Source organism: Geotrypetes seraphini, chromosome 8, assembly GCF_902459505.1.
Source record: "Geotrypetes seraphini chromosome 8, aGeoSer1.1, whole genome shotgun sequence".
Lineage (NCBI taxonomy): Eukaryota > Metazoa > Chordata > Amphibia > Gymnophiona > Dermophiidae > Geotrypetes > Geotrypetes seraphini.
The window spans coordinates 11,719,598-11,735,705 of NC_047091.1; the positions used below are offsets into that span (position 1 = coordinate 11,719,598).

Consider the following 16,108-nt stretch of genomic DNA (forward strand, 5'->3'; position numbering starts at 1 on the left):
AACTAGAGGGCATAAATTGAGGTTGCGGGATGATACTTAGGAATAATGCTAAGAAATTCTTTTCACAGAGAGGGTGGTTGATGTCTGGAATGCCTTCCCAAGAGAGGTGGTGATGATGCAAACTGACGGAATTGAAAAAAACATAGGATGAACATAGAGGAGACTGATCTCTAATTAGAAGATGAATGGTATAAACTGAAGAACTAAGACCAGTACTAGGCAGACTTGCACAGTCTATGTCCCATATATGTTTAGGATGGACTGGGGAGAGTTTCAACAGAACTCCAGTAATTTGGAGCACAAAGACGGTGCTGGACAGACTTTTAGTCTGTATCCCGCAAACAACAAGGTGGTTTGGATAGGCTGCAATGAACGTCGATGGCAACTCCAGTAGTTGAAACCTAAGGACAGTACCAGGTGGACTTCTACAGTCTATAGCCCAGAAATACCAGACTGGATGGATCATTGAGGTCTTTATCTGCTGTCATCTACTATACTACTATGAAGGGTGGATTAATTTATTTTTTAAATCTTTTTTTTTCTTATTTAAATCAGTTTTGTTTTTTTAATAAAATGCTTTTTTGAAGAAGTCTATCTAAAGATATGTTACTATAATGTATCGTAAACAGAAAACTGAGGCTGTATATTCCTGCAATGTTTACATTTTTTGGTAAATAAATTCCATTAATCCATTCATAATGTTATAGGCAATTTTTCTATCTAGAAGGTATCACAGATGCTTGATTTTGCATTTTTCAAAACTATTAATTTGTGTCTGTGGAGACAACATGCTGCTTCTTCACAGCAAAAACGCTACAAAATATACAGAGTTGAAAAAAAGACCTTAACCTCATTGTTTCTTTGCAAATCACTGTACACAAAATCAACCCCTTACTTCTTAAGTTTATATATCTGCACAAGGAGCAAGAAGTAAAAATGAAAGTGAAACCTTTTGAGCAGAATACTCCACAAGTCTTGGGATCTTTGTGTTAATAGCATGAGGTTTATCATAACATTCTCTTCTTGGAGAAGAAAACCTATAATGGCAGCAGGCCATAAGAGAGACCAAGTTTGGGACTATTTTAATGAAGTTCCTCTACCCATGGTAAAGCAGGTATGCATGCAAATAGAATGAGATGGTAAGCATGACCATCACCTACTTAATGCTATCTCGTCCTCTTGTCATATCCTCAACCTATCGCTCTCCACTGCAACTGTCCCCGATGCCTTAAACATGTTGTTGTCACACCCCTCCTCAAGAAACCCTTACTAGACCATGTGTCTATCCAACTATTGCCCCATCTTCCTTCTCCCCTTCTTATCCAAGTTACTTGAATGTGCTGTCAACAGCAGTTGAATGGACTTCCTTTCATCCCATGCTATTCTGGATCCGCTTCAGTCAGGCTTTCACCCACTGCATTCCAAAGAAACTGACCTTACTAAAGTTTCCAATGACCTGTTCTTGGCCAGATCCAAAGGCTTCTACTACAGCTATCATCATTCTTCTCGATCTTTCTGCCACCTTTCATCGCCTACTCTTTGATATGCTGTCCTTGTTGGGATTCCAGGGTTCTGCCCTCTCCTAGTTTTTTTCCTATCTCTCCCATTGCACCTTCAGTGTATGCAATGGTAGTTTTTCCTCCACAGCCTTTCCACTATCAATTGGTATATCTCAAGGCTCTGCCTGGGACTACTCCTTTGCTCAATCTACACTTGCTCACTTGGAGCACTGATCTCTTACAGATTCCAGTATCACTTCTCTGATGATGACTCCCAGATATACTTCTCTGTGCCAAATATCTCTACTGAAACCCATACCAGAGTCCCAGCCTGCTTGTCTGACATCGTCACCTGGATGCCTCACCATCTAAAATTGAATATGGTTAAAACAGAGTTGCTCATCTTCCTGCTTAAACCCACCTCTCCGCTTCCCTGTGGACAACACTTGTATTTCCTGTTTTGTCTGTTCGTAATCTCGGGGTCATCTTTGATGCCTCTCTCTTTCACCGCCCAGATACAACATATCACTAAAACTTTCCGCTTCTTTCTCTATATTACCAAAATACGACCCTTCCTCTCAGAGCACACTACCAAAACACTTATCCATGCCCTCATCACCTCGCGCTTAGACTACTGCAAATTGCTATTCTCAGGCCTTCCACTTAGCTATCTCGCTTCCCTCCCATCCATCCAGAATTCAGCTGCACGACTCATATTCCAAGAGAGCTGCTATACTCACGTTACCCCTCTCCTAAAGTCACTTCAGTGGCTTCCCATCCGTTTCCAAATACAATTCAAGCTCCTCTTAACTGACCTAAAATGCACTCACTCAGCTGCCCCTCACTATCTCTCTTCGCTTACCTCCCCCTGTATTCCCCCCATGAGCTCCACTCAGCTAGTAAGTCACTTTTATCTGTGCCCTTCTCTTCAACTCCAGACTCCGTTCCTTCTACTTTGCTGCGCAATATGCTTGGAACAAGATGCCTGAATCCCTACGGCAGGCTCAGTCTCTGGCAGTGTTCAAGGCCCAGTTAAAAGCTCATCTCTTCGAGAGTGCTTTTGACTAACTCCTCTCACCTTGTGTTCTGCATCCCCAACACTATATGTCATGTCTGTCTGTCCAAGTAAGATTGTAAGCTCTTCCGAGCAGGGACCATCTATAAATGTCAAAATGGATAACACTGCGTACGCCTTTCAGTGCTATATAAGTGATAAGTAGTAGCAGCATTAGCATGAGGTTAAGGTCCCTTATAGGTGCTAACTGATATACCAGAAGTCTAACCTACTACATTCCACTCCCTCCTCCTCAGGGATTTTTCTATGTCCACAATGCAATCATAAGTATTTTCCCAATCCAAGAATGCAATCTATATTTTTAAGAGAAATGGAGAGATTGTACTCTAGCCCTTCCTGAAAATAGCACAGTTACCGTAACAGGTGTTATCTATGGAACGTAGGCAGATATTCTCACTGATGGGTGACATCACCAACGGAGCCCCAGTACGGACCACATTAAAAGTGCATCTCAATAGCCCGCCCCACGCATGCGTGAGTACCTTCCTGCCCAACGTAGGCGCACGGTCCCTCAGTTAAGATAAGCCAGTTAAGAAGCCAACCCGGGGAGGTGGGCGAGTTGTGAGAATATCTGCCTGCTGTCCCTGAATAGCACATGTTAGGGTAAGTAACTGTGCTTTATCCCAGGACAAGCAGGCAGCATATTCTCACTGATGGGTGACCTCCAAGCTAACTAGAATGGGATGGTGGGAGTATTGGCCTTTAGAAAAATAAATTTTCTAATACAGATTGTACAAAGTGCCCATCCCCGTTTGGAGAAGGACTCCAGACATTAGTGAGAAGTGAATGTATGAATTGAGGACCAGGTGGCAGCTTTACAGATTTCCTCAATGGGAGTAGATCTGAGGAAAGCAACAGAAGCTGCCATAACTCTAATTTTGTGGGCTATGACACGACCCTCCAGTGCCAGTCCAGTCTGAGCATAACAGAATGAGATACAGGCAGCCAGACATTTGGAAATCGTTCTCTTGGAAACAGGATGCCCCAACTTGTTTGGATCAAATGAGATGAAAAGTTGGGGAGATGTTCTATGAGGCTTTGTCCGGTCGATGTAATAGGCCAAAGCATGCTTAGAGTAGAGTGTGCAAAGCGGTTTCTCCAGCATGAGAACTGACTGATTGAGATGAAACTCCATGACAACTTTCAGTAGAAACTTAGGATGCATGCATAGAACCACTTTATCATGATGTGAAGGGTGGATCTGCCACCAAGGTTTGTAACTTATTGACCCTCCTGGCAGAGGTGAGAGCAATAAGGAAGACCACTTTCCAGGTGAGAAATGAGATGAGCTGTGGCCACTGGTTCAAATGGTGGCTTCATCAAACTGGAAAGAACCAATTAAGGTCCCAGACGACAGGTGGAGGCAGGCTTGAGAGATGGTTTAACATTAAAAAGCCCTTTCATGAATCTGGAGACCAAAGGATGAGCAGCGAGAGGCTTTCCCTCAATTGGTACATGAAAGGTTGTAACAGCACTGAGACAGACTGACAGGTGTAGACGTGAGTCCAGAGTCAGACAGATGAAGAAGACAATCCAACACCAAATCCACCAATAAGGAAGTTGGATCGTGATGAAGAAGACACCAGGATGAAAACCTAGTCCACTTTGTTAATAACATTGTTGGGTGGCTGGTTTCCTGGAGGCATCAAGAATGTCGAGAAAGATGCAAGTCAGATGGATTCAGTCCGAGAGAAACCAAGCTGTCAGATGTAATGATTGCAGATTGGGATGTAGAAGTGATTCCTGATGCTGAGTAAGCAGAGTAGGAAAAACTGGAAGAGGTATTGGTTCCCTGGAGCTGAAGTAGAAGGGAGAACCAATGTTACCTGGGCCACCGAGGAGCAATGAGAATCAAGGTGGCCACCTCTCTTATGAGTTTGAAGAGTCCTCAACATGAGTGGAACTAGAGAGAATGCATAGATAAACTGACCCATCCAATCCAGGAGAAAGGCATCAGCAACAAGTACGCTGTTGTGACCGCCTCCCTAATCTATCGAGCCACTAGGGCTTTCAAAGCCATGGCACCTTTGCAAGGTCCCTCAAACAGAACAAGTGGTCAGAATGACGAAACTCATTCATGACTTGCAAGTAGAACAGCAAGACCCTCCTCACATCCAGGAGGTGTAGTTGATGAAAATTGCCTGGGTAGTCTTCCATAAGAACATAAGAATTGCCGCTGCTGGGTCAGACCAGTGGTCCATCGTGCACAGCAGTCCACTCACGCGGCAGCCCTCTGGTCAAAGACTAGCGCCCTAACTGAGACTAGCCCTACCTGCGTACGTTCTGGTTCAGCAGGAACTTGTCTAACTTCGTCTTGAATCCCTGGAGGGTGTTTTCCTCTATAACAGCCTCTGGAAGAGTGTTCCAGTTTTCCACCACTCTTTGGGTTAAGAAGAACTTCCTTACGTTTGTACGGAATCTATCCACTTTTAACTTTAGAGAGTGCCCTCTCGTTCTTCCTACCTTGGAGAGGGTGAACAACCTGTCTTTATCTACTAAGTCTATTCCCTTTAGTATTTTGAATGTTTTGATCATGTCCCCTCTCAGTCTCCTCTTTTCAAGGGAGAAGAGGCCCAGTTTCTCCAATCTCTCACTGTACGGCAACTCCTCCAGCCCCTTAACCATTTTAGTCGCTCTTCTCTGGACACTTTCGAGTAGTACCATGTCCTCCTTCATGCACGGCGACCAGTGCTAGACGCAGTACTCCAGGTGAGGGTGCACCACAGGCCCGGTACAGCGGCATGATAACCTTTTCCGATCTGTTTGTGATCCCCTTCTTAATCATTCCTAGCATTCTGTTAACTCTTTTCGCCGCCGCCGCACATTGCGCGAACGGCTTCATCGACTTGTCGATCAAAACTCCCAAGTCTCTTTCCTGGGAGGTCTCTCCAAGTACCGTCCCAGACATCCTGTATTCGTGTATGAGATTTTTTTTTACTGACAATAGATGTAACTTTAACCCTCCTTCCCTCCCAATTGTTGTTGGTCATGTTGGATTTCTATTGTTTATATATACTGTATGTATTTTAACTCAATTGTATTTTATTACTATGTACATCGCTTTGTATAAAGATATAGCGATTCATCAAATAATTAATAAACCTTGAATCAATTTACACTTATCCATGTTGAACCTGCTGTCTACACTTCTCCCTCTGGATTCGCGGGGGATAGGGGCAGAGCCGGACCGCGAATGGCGAAAAACCGCGAAAATCCAGCTCTGACCCATTCCCGCCTCCCTCCTGCCTTCCTGGCCTTACCTGGTTGTCTAGCAGGCTTTCGGGGTAGGAGGGATCTTCCTATGCTCCTGCCCCGTGCAGATTGCCATTAGGAAATGACTGCTGTGAGTTCCCGTAGTCTCTCAAGACTACGACGGGAACTCCCTACAGCTATTTCCTAATGGCGATCTGCACGAGGCAGGAGCGTAGGAAGATCGCTCCTGCCCCGAAAGCCCGCTAGACCACCAGGTAAGGCCGGGATGCCGGGAGGAAGACTTAACGATGTTTTTTTTTTCTTTTTTCCTCCTCCCCAAAAAATCGCAAATATGTGAAATCGCGATTACCAAAACCGCGAATGGGGAGGGGGAAGTGTATATTTTGCGCTTTTCAAGAAGAAATGCATTTCTCTGGTGGTGTACTGCATGCAGAGTCTGGCATCTTAGGGTTTCGTCTGTGTATATTAGGACTTTTAGTTTGTGGTCCTGTATTGCATAGGATTTATCTGTGTTCGGCATGTGTAACCAAGGCCAAGGGTTCTGGTAGGAATGAATGTCGTGAAACATTATTGGTGTCATGGCCCCAAGTAGGAAGATATTTGTCGGCTCTCCATCAGCCCTCACCTAAAAATTAGCAAAGAATACTGCCTTAGGGTGTTCCCGCTGGGGTGCGCTGGCGCACAAAATATTACCTCGCAGCGCACAAGTTTCTCGTCACAGCGCACACAGTGTAGAGCACAGTTCTTCAACCGCCGGTCCGCAAACAAAATCTTGCCGGTCCGCGAAGGATTCGGTCCCCGCCACAACGAAAGGCCGGCGTCAGCTGACTTGCAACTTCCTGTTGCAGTCGCTGTGCCGGGACTCCTGCCTTCGCCGGGACTCCTGCCTTCGCCGGGACTCCTGCCTTCCACCGCGTTTGCCTCCTGCCTTGTCTCCGCACCTCCAGACCAGCAGCGGCAGCTGTGTATGCTTTTAACTTCGGCACAGAGCTGCCCCTAATCAATAGTTTAGCGCGGTTTCATAAGGCAGCCTCGGGGCCTTTGCTAGGCCGGCCCACATCGCATCATCGAAGCGGGCCGGCTATCAAAGGCCCCGAGGCTGCCTCATGAAACCGCGCTAAACTATTGATTAGGGGCAGCTCTGTGCCGAAGTTAAAAGCATACAGAGCTGCCGCTGCTGGTCTGAACTCTTGGGCCGCTGAAGGAGGGCAAAAAGCAGCTGTCCTGGAGGTTTCCCTTCCTCTCGCCTTTACAGGTTCCTTTTTTCCACCTTTTTTTTTTTTCCTTCAAACGGCAACGGGCCCCAGCATCGACATCAATCAAGTAAGTTCCACTGTCAATCAAGCGGTTCTGCTCGGCCAAAGCTTCCCCTGTGACATGAGCCACCCTCAGGGGAAAGAAAGTGACCCACAAAGGTGAGGGGAAGGGGGGCAGATGATGGAAGTTGGGGGGGGGGGAGAGAGAGAGAGAGAGAAGGGGCAGATGATGGAATGGAGGAGATGAGAGAGAGAGAGAAGGGGACAGATGATGGAAGTGAGAAGAAGGGAGAGAGAGCAGAAGGCAGATGGATGTCAGTTGAGAAGGGAGAGCAGATGCTGAATGGAAGTGGGGAAAGAACACATACTGGATGGAAGGAGGAGATAAATAAAGGGGGAAGAAAATAGTAAGATAATGGAGGGGTGAGGGAAAGGGGTGACAAGCTGTGTGTAGACACAGTGAAAAGAGGGAAACGGGACTAAATAGTAAGAAAGAATTTAATTTAGATGGAGGCAGAAAATAGAGAAGGAAGACCAGAGAAGAAAAGGGAAGAGAGAGCAGAGAATGATCAGATCTGAGTGGAGGAAATGAGAAGAGAGATATGCTAAAAACCACAGGGGGGAGGGAAGGATAGAGATGCCAGACCATGAGGGGAACAGAAGGAAGATGATGGATGCTAGACCAAATTGGGGGGTGGGGGGGGGCAGGAGGAGAGATGGCAGGGAAAGACAGACAGTGAATGGAAGGGGCAGATGCTGGACTGAAGAGACAGAGAAGGTTATCATGCTGCTGTACCGGGCCATGGTACGCCCTCACCTGGAGTACTGCGTCCAGCACTGGTACTTTAAGAAGGACACGGTACTACTCGAAAGGATCCAGAGAAGAGCAACTAAAATGGTTAAGGGGCTGGAGGAGTTGCCGTACAGCGAAAGATTAGAGAAACTGGGCCTCTTCTCCCTTGAGCAGAGGAGATTGAGAGGGGACATGATAGAAACATTCAAGGTACTGAAGGGAATAGACTTAGTAGCTAAGGCAGGGAGAACGAGAGGGCACTCTCTAAAGTTGAAAGGGGATAGATTCCATACAAACGTAAGGAAGTTCTGTGGTAGAAAGCAACATATTTATTTGGCTCATAACTTGCTGGCGCCCGATATTTTTAGCTCACAGTGAAAAAAGTTTGCTCACAACACCCGCCCGCTTAGAGGGAACACTGGTGACGATCCATTAATACTGGCCATCAGGTCATCCTTGCCAAACAGCATCTGCCCCTGAAATGGCAGCCTGTTCAGTGTGGCTTTAGAGGCTGAAATTCCTGCCCACTATCTGATCCAGAGCATCCGCCGGATGCAGATAATATAGGCTGACATCTTGCTCATGACCAATGTTATACATAGTGTCTGCTAGATAATTCATCCAGATAGGGTCTTCATCCTCCTCCGAGATTAGGACTTCACAGTGTGGCAAGCATGTGTCACAAAGGAAGCCGCAGCTGCTGCCTTAATCCCTAGGACCAAAGCTTCAAATTGTCTCAAGGACCACATACACTTTATGGTCCCAAGTATCCTTTAACATCACCCCTTCTTCACCAAGCGAGGGTCATTTGGTGACCTGCGCCACCAGCTAATCCACTGAACAAACAGCTGCTAGAAATTTGGAGCCTTAGGGTAAAGCTTGCACATAGCTTTAGCCACTCATAGAGACCCCTCTGGTGATTCCCAGTTGTCCATTAGCAGCTTTGTAATGTCCAGATATGAGGGAAAGAACGTGGTCAGAGCTGCTCATAATTAAACACTGCAACAAGGGGGCTGGAGGAACTTCCCAACTTCAGTTCTCACAGTATGGTAGATATAATGCCTGAAAGCGCAGAGGCTTTGAACAGCTAAGCACACCGTGGGGTCTTCCCCAGGTCCAGGGCCACTAGCACTTCTTGACTGCTGTTCTCATGTAGAGAACCAAACTCTGCCAGAGAATCTGCATCTTCGGACAATAATGGCATAGAATCAGACTTTCCATCCTCCCAATTAATAGACTGAACATCATGGTCCAGCTCTGTGTCCTCATCTGGTCAGGGCGCATGCCACCACCTCCGTCACGCTTAACGCAAACGCTAAGGACCCTCGGCGGGTCAAATAGACATTCCACATCAGGCTCACAAAATCCGTGGTGCAGCCTTGTATCAGGGATCTCAAGGACTCCTTGCAGATCCTCTTGGGCTCCACAGCAACCACATGAATGTGCTTAGCCAATACACCTTTGGAGGGCTCTAGAAAGGATCTCTTCCCTTGGGATCATGCCTCCTGCATATCCCCAGCCCTGGAGGACTCAAGGGGAGGCCGAGTTTATGGATCCCATCCCTCCCACAGGCACTCCACAGCACATGAAATATGAAAGCTCTTCTGCCGGACATCCAGCGCAAACCTGACATGATATACGGGTAGGAAGCCCTGAGGGGGGTCTATCCCTATTGATTTTAAGTAAATGTGAGAGGTTTTGAGGCAGATGTCATCTTTAGAAAAAAAAAGAGAGATTGTTTAAAATCCAAGATGGCCGCAAGGCCAAATACAGCCCGTGGGAAGCACAATAAATACTGGAAAAGGAATTTTAGAGGTGGGGAGGACCTTAGCTCTGGCTACAGAAACCTTCAAATTTCACATTTAGAGAACACCTACTCCCCTCACGATTTTTCACATTAACTATAAAAGCCTTACTCACTGTGCAATTTGCCTGCCTGCTTCAGCTTAGAAATGCAGCTGAGACAAATGGAGAACTCCTCAACCTCATAGGTTCGCTGGACGAACTTGGTCTTCGGGCTGCCTTTTGGACAGATGTCAGATTGAGCCTCATCTCCCAGAACACCTCACACTGCAAAAGGGAACAGAGCTAAATAGCCTGTGCTCAATCTACCAATAAATCAAGGATGTGAGCAGCTACGCAGGGGAAAGCCCCTGAGCTTCAAAAAAAAATTTTTTTTAATGCAAAAACAGGCTAGCTTGGTAGGTAGGTTTTCCAAAGGGCTGATCCTGCTAGCTTCAGACTTCTGCAATGTACGTCTGCGTCTTCTCCCAGGCAGAGGTCCCAACAAGTGGGAACTTCTGAGCACCCAGCCTCCAACTGAACACTAAGAAAAAAATACCCAAAAAGAAAACCACAGAGCAGAAACACTTCTGAGCAACTTGCTTGCAGAAAAAAGAGGGAGCAGGAGCAGCTGCCTGGGAAGGAGGCGGAGCTCAAATATGATTGAAAGCATTCTGCAAGCAACTTGCAGGTTCAGATGCATAACCTTAACATTCAGGACTATTTAGACACATTACACTAGAAAAAGTTTTGTGAAGGAAGTATGGGAGGGAGGATCCTTTCTGCTGTAGCCCATGGGCCACAAGAGTACAGGCCTATGGAATATGTGAGACCTCCTGGTCATCTTTTGTATATTCTCTGGAGGGGGATCCGGGGGGGTGGGGGGAGGTTGCACTGGGGGATTCAGGTGGATGGGTTGGGGAATGGGTTTTCTACTGCTCAAAAACTATATTGTTGGATGTTGCTCTTTATTTATTCTTTTTACTTTTGCATTCGCAATAAAAAAAGATTTGAACATAAAAAAAGACGGGAGGTTTTCCAGCTTCCAACATGACACTTTTCTAATTCCTGTAAGACACTCTCCACTTTCTTTTAAAAGCAAGGGTGTAATAAGGACAGGTTTCCACAATAAAAAGCTTTCTGAGTCTTTTACCAAGGTGCAGTAGCCGATTTAGTGTGCGCTAAACGCTAACACGTCCATAGGATATAAGGGACGTGCTGGTATTTAGTGCGCGCTAAATCAGCTACCGCACCTTAGTAAAAGGACCCCTTTGTTTTTAAATTTATTTACGCTTATTTCCCCACTATGGGGTTAAACCATAGAAGTGTTTGAGGTCAACTAAATCGAGCAAAGTGATAAAATGGGAAAGTGTTTTCAACTTCTTGATCCCAGATTGGGACTGAAGTTACAATTGAACATGTTAAAATCACTTCTGCCACTCAATTCTAGATCACACCATCAGGGGAGCAAAACTGCATATGGGTATTATAATGAAGCCAGGAAATGCATATATAAATTCCAAAAGTAGCACAATTCAGAATGATGACAGGTCTAAAAAAGACAAAAAGCACCTATTTGTTCCTGCCGGGGTATACAAGGCTTTTGATTGATATTTTTAGGACATATAATTTAAAATATTGTGATTCACCTAAAGTAATATCTGTCTGGCAGAAATATTCCCAGATCCCTAATTTGAATGACTCAAGTTGCAAATAAAATATAATAATGTTTTAGGATAAAGTACAAGTTAATACGGTATGAAAAAAGGTTTTCAGTATGTAACTACTTCCAGTACATAACAATAACAAACATGGCTACTGAAAATACCTACACCAGCTAAGAGCGACTGAATAAACAGTATTTAGGTTTTCAAACTGCTTACAAGTCTTATTCATCATTTATTTACAAATATCTATCCTACCATTCTGTGCGGTTTACAGTACAGACATATGTAATAAAAAAATAAACAGTACATGTTAATAAAAGCTACAGTATAAGGCATATTAAAAATAAAATCTAGATTAAACTAGCCTAAAATCCCATCTTAATCTATCATTTAAGTCATCCATATCTGTTCAGTTCTCTCTCTATAGCTGGTTCAAGAGGAAACCAATTTAGTCATATTTATTTGGATTTATTAACTGCCTTTATGAAAAGAGTCACCCAAGGCGGTGTACAGCAAGTACAATTCAACATATATAAGTAATTTACAAAAATATAAGAGATACCAGATGTTTTTTCTCAAGGAAAAAAAGGTTCAAATTTTTCAAAGCTCAGTTTCAAATATTTTCTACAAGTCAGTTAAGACAAAAAGTGTTGCTTTCTGAGTAAAATAAATATGTTTACAGTATCAGCTCGCTACAGCAAATGTGCTCAGTGCTCGCACCTTTTTTCTCTCTACAGAAACTCCATACAATCTTAGGGAATTCATGGGCCTAAGCACAAAATGGAAATGCACCCTCGAAACACAAGAGGCCCTCGAGAACAGTGCAACTTTTTTTTTTTTTACTATTATTATTTTTAACTTTCAAAAGAAAACGAGACACCCCAATATAAACATTGGGTCTGGTCCTGAATGACAAGGAGTTATGTATTTGTTCAAACTTATAACAGTAAAAGGCTGTTATTTCCAACCAGCCTGAGACTAGCAGGGACAAAAGCCTTCAGGGAACATGCAGCAGGAAGAGGTCTCATAACTCAAAATGCTGAAATCACTTAAGAGTTTATTCATGGCATTTTTTTGTCTTGTTTTGTTTTTAGAAAGAAGATTCTGTACCTAAAGACTGAATAAATCGTACTTCCTAAAAGTTACAAAGTGCCATCAACAACAAAGCAGGCGTGCGTTTGTTATATAGAGCCCAGAAGGCATTGTCAGCATCACCAGCTTTGAAAACTTTACCGAAATATACATAAGGCTATCTGCAACATCAACCCTTAAAGAAGTACAAAAGGCATGCATCATATCTAAATTGCACGGTTTGGAAATAATTTGCCACTGAATAGTGGGGGGTTTCCCCCATCCCCCCCCCTTTCCCATATACAACCACTGTCAAAAAGGAGGGGGGGGGGAAGACATACACGGAAGGGCTTAAACTGGCCCAGAACAGATTCTTCCACGCAAAAGCGTAGGTAGATTATCAAGGTCCAAACACAAAGAAGATTTGACTGGTGGGGGTGGGGGGGGGGGGGGGGGAGGGGAGAGCTTGGGATGGCACAACAGGAAATATAAATACGTGCAGATAACGTGTGCGCGACGTTGCAGATGCAGATGCAAAAATCCTCACAAATAGACAAACAGTAAAATAAATACACATCAAGATACAGGTCGGGCTCGGCCACTGGAAAGGGAGGAGGGGGGAGATCGTTTTCTAAAACCAGAACCACGAACTGGCTCCACTAAAGCCAGCCCCTCCCCCACGCTGCTGCCCCCTAACAATAGCGGCCTGCCCGGGCTCCAAAACACGGGCTTAGAAGCGCTAGAAAGAGAAAGCCGCCGCGGCCGGCCCGTCCACCGAGCTCCCCCGGGCCTGCCCCGTCTCCCCGCCGCCGCCGGGCCGCCGCCGCCGCGAAATGACGGCACGGCCGGAGCGAGGGCAGCCCCGAGGAGCGCCCCGAACCCGCCCGGCGCCGCTACTCACCGGCGGAGCGCTCGGATGAAGTCGGATTCCAGCGCCGGCACCGTCCGCCTCCCTGCTTTCACTCCGACAACATGGCGGCGCGCTGGGAACTGGGCGCCGCACTGCATCATGGGCCAGCTCCGGCTGCGACTGGAGCCGGCGCTCGACTGGAGCCCTAGAGCAGGGCTGCGTTGCTATGCCAACCCCGGGCTGTGAACTTAGAAGCGCTGTATAGACGTGCGTGCGCTCTAGATATTATGACCAGAATCGTTCAGATTTTTTGGTAACGTAGGCGATGCATCGGTGTCTCTTGTAGCATTGCAAAGCTTAAGCGTGCAACTTGGCTTTTGGCACGGAGACCAGGCCCCCAAAAAGTGGCTGGGCTTGCCAGAGATGAAGAGCAGGTAAAGCAAGCTCTGTTTTGGGCTAAGGCCTCTGGTTGCTAGGAGGCCGCTCCTTGAAGATGGCAACAGGAAAGGAAACTCGTGTCTTTTGTTGTTGTTTTTTTTAACAAGTTTTCTCAACTCGGTTGTGCATTGGAGGAATAGCCCTGGGGTTAGAACTAGAGTTCAAATCCCATAGTATCTTGGGCAAGTTTACATAGAAACATAGAAATAGACGGCAGATAAGGGCCCACGGCCCATCTAGTCTGCCCACTTTAATGTCCCTCCCCTACCTTTGCCCTGTGAATAGATCCCATGTGCCGATCCCATTTGGCCTTAAAATCAGGCACGCTGCTGGCCTCAATCACCTGTAGTGGAAGACTATTCCAGCGATCAGCCACTCTTTCAGTGAAAAAGAATTTCCTGGTGTCACCTCGTAGTTTCCCGCCCCTGATTTTCAACGGATGCCCTCTTGTTGTCGTGGGACCCTTGAAAAAGAAGATATCTTCCTCCGCCTCGATGCGGCCCGTAAGATACTTGAACGTCTCGATCATGTCCCCCCTCTCTCTGCGCTCCTCGAGCGAGTATAGCTGTAATTTGTGAAGCCGTTTTTCGTATGGTAGATCCTTGAGTCCCGAGACCATCCGGGTGGCCATTCTTTGCACCGACTCCAGTCTCAGCACATCCTTGCGATAATGCGGCCTCCAGAATTGCACACAGTTTACAGTAACACCCCACCCCCTTAGCTTAGATATAAGATTAGATTGAGAAATTCTAGTGTATTTGAACTTATGAATTCTTATTGAAAAGGTTGAGTTGAATCCAAGCAAATAAAGTGCCCCAAACTAAGAAAGATGCAGCAGTCACATTTGGGGGCTCCATGGGTAGAATTTGCACCAGTTCCTCAAATGTACTCTAATAAAGTCATTCCAAATCTAACTAAGGTCCTTTTTGCCCAGCCTCCTTTATTTGACAGTGATTAGTTCAAAATCTAAATAAATTGGAGAAAAAATCTATAAACTTAATTCACAATTTAAGCAATATAACTAATGATGTGAATTTGAATAATAAACAATATTAATCAATCATTAAAAATGATTTTGAGAGTGCTCAGTGTGATATCTTATTCATAACCAACAGGTTGATGGAATAAAGATGTATAATCATTGCATCATCGCACTCACCTCCCTACCAGCCCTACATATCTTGCAAAAAATAAACTGTTCTAACAAGTTTATGATAAACGATGTATAAAGATGAGTACTTAGCTGAATTCACAAGATGTTAATAAGTCCACCGCTCATGAATGAGATTGCTCAAACAGAGACATCTTTGAAGGCTGATCGTTGATGAAAACTAGTGAGTGCAATGGATTGTTCCAAGTTGTTACTTCATATTGATACCGCTGGTTAGGAAATAGTGTCAAAATAAAGTGAGTCTCCACTACAACCACAAAAATGAAAAATAAATATGTGACTAAAATGTCTTAATCTAAAAATTGAAATGAAATGTCCAATAACTCCTCATTTCCTCAACACCGATCGTGTTTCGCTACGAATAGCGTCATCAGGAGGAAAAAACTAAACGTAAAAGAAAACATAGTAATGAATATATTATAGTTGTCAAATGTCTTAAAAGTATTTAGAAAATAAATTTAGAAAAAAACTAATGATAAATTACCTTCGGGCTTCCAAAGAGAGAACACAACGTCTGGGATTCTTCAGTCAGTGAGCCGAACCTACGTTTGACGTTCAAACGTGACGCCTTAAAAAGGCCGTCAAAAGATCACGTGATGTATATCATATTAATGAAAACTACGGACTAATTATTACCTAATGGTCCATTCTATTTCTCTGTTGAGACCATTTGGAACTACTGTGTTCCAAGTATAAATCAGCCGTTGTTCATGATATAAGAGAATATGAGAGATATCACCCTGCCTATTAAATTTAAATTGCCTGATTACACTAAATTTGAGTTCATTTAAAGAATGGCCAACAGAGAGCCAATGTTCTGTTAATGGAGCTTCTAGTTTGTTAGTTCTGATACTGCTCAAATGTTCCGCTATTCTTAATTTAATAGGTCTTTTAGTTTGACCTATATAAACTTTATTACATGGACAAAAAATCCCATATATCACCTGGGAGGTGTTACAATCCGAATGACCCCTCAAATAATAGATTTTGTTAGTATTGGGTATCTTGATTTGATTGATTGTCAAAGAGTGGCTACAATATTTGCAACTCCCACAGCTTGTATGACCAATTGGTCCAATCAGATCTTGTTGAATAGGATTTGTGTTGAAAAATTCACTTAAATTCTTACTTCTTTTGTGTGCAAACATCGGCATCTCTGAAAACACTGAATGGAAGCTAAGTATATTCCAATGTTTATATATGATTTTTTGTATATGATTTGTTTTACTAGAGAATGGTAATACACAGGTTATTCTTGAATTACCTTGATCAGACTTGTTACTTGGTAGCAAA

The 16,108-nt window shown here is 44.5% G+C and overlaps 1 protein-coding gene across 16 annotated transcripts in view; it reads right to left on the reverse strand.

Moving 5' to 3' along the window:
* PUM1 (pumilio RNA binding family member 1) overlaps positions 1-13,390 on the reverse strand; it is a 235,689-nt gene extending 222,299 nt beyond the window's left edge. For 11 of the 16 annotated variants that reach the window (XM_033955218.1, XM_033955226.1, XM_033955225.1 and 8 more), the window contains exon 1: positions 13,258-13,390. The gene's annotated coding sequence lies outside the window, so the exon portion shown is untranslated. Of the gene's footprint in view, positions 1-9,756; positions 9,907-13,257 lie in introns of all 16 variants that reach the window. The other 5 variants (XM_033955219.1, XM_033955212.1, XM_033955217.1 and 2 more) reach the window with 4 other exon arrangements.
* Positions 13,391-16,108: the final 2,718 nt, after the last annotated feature.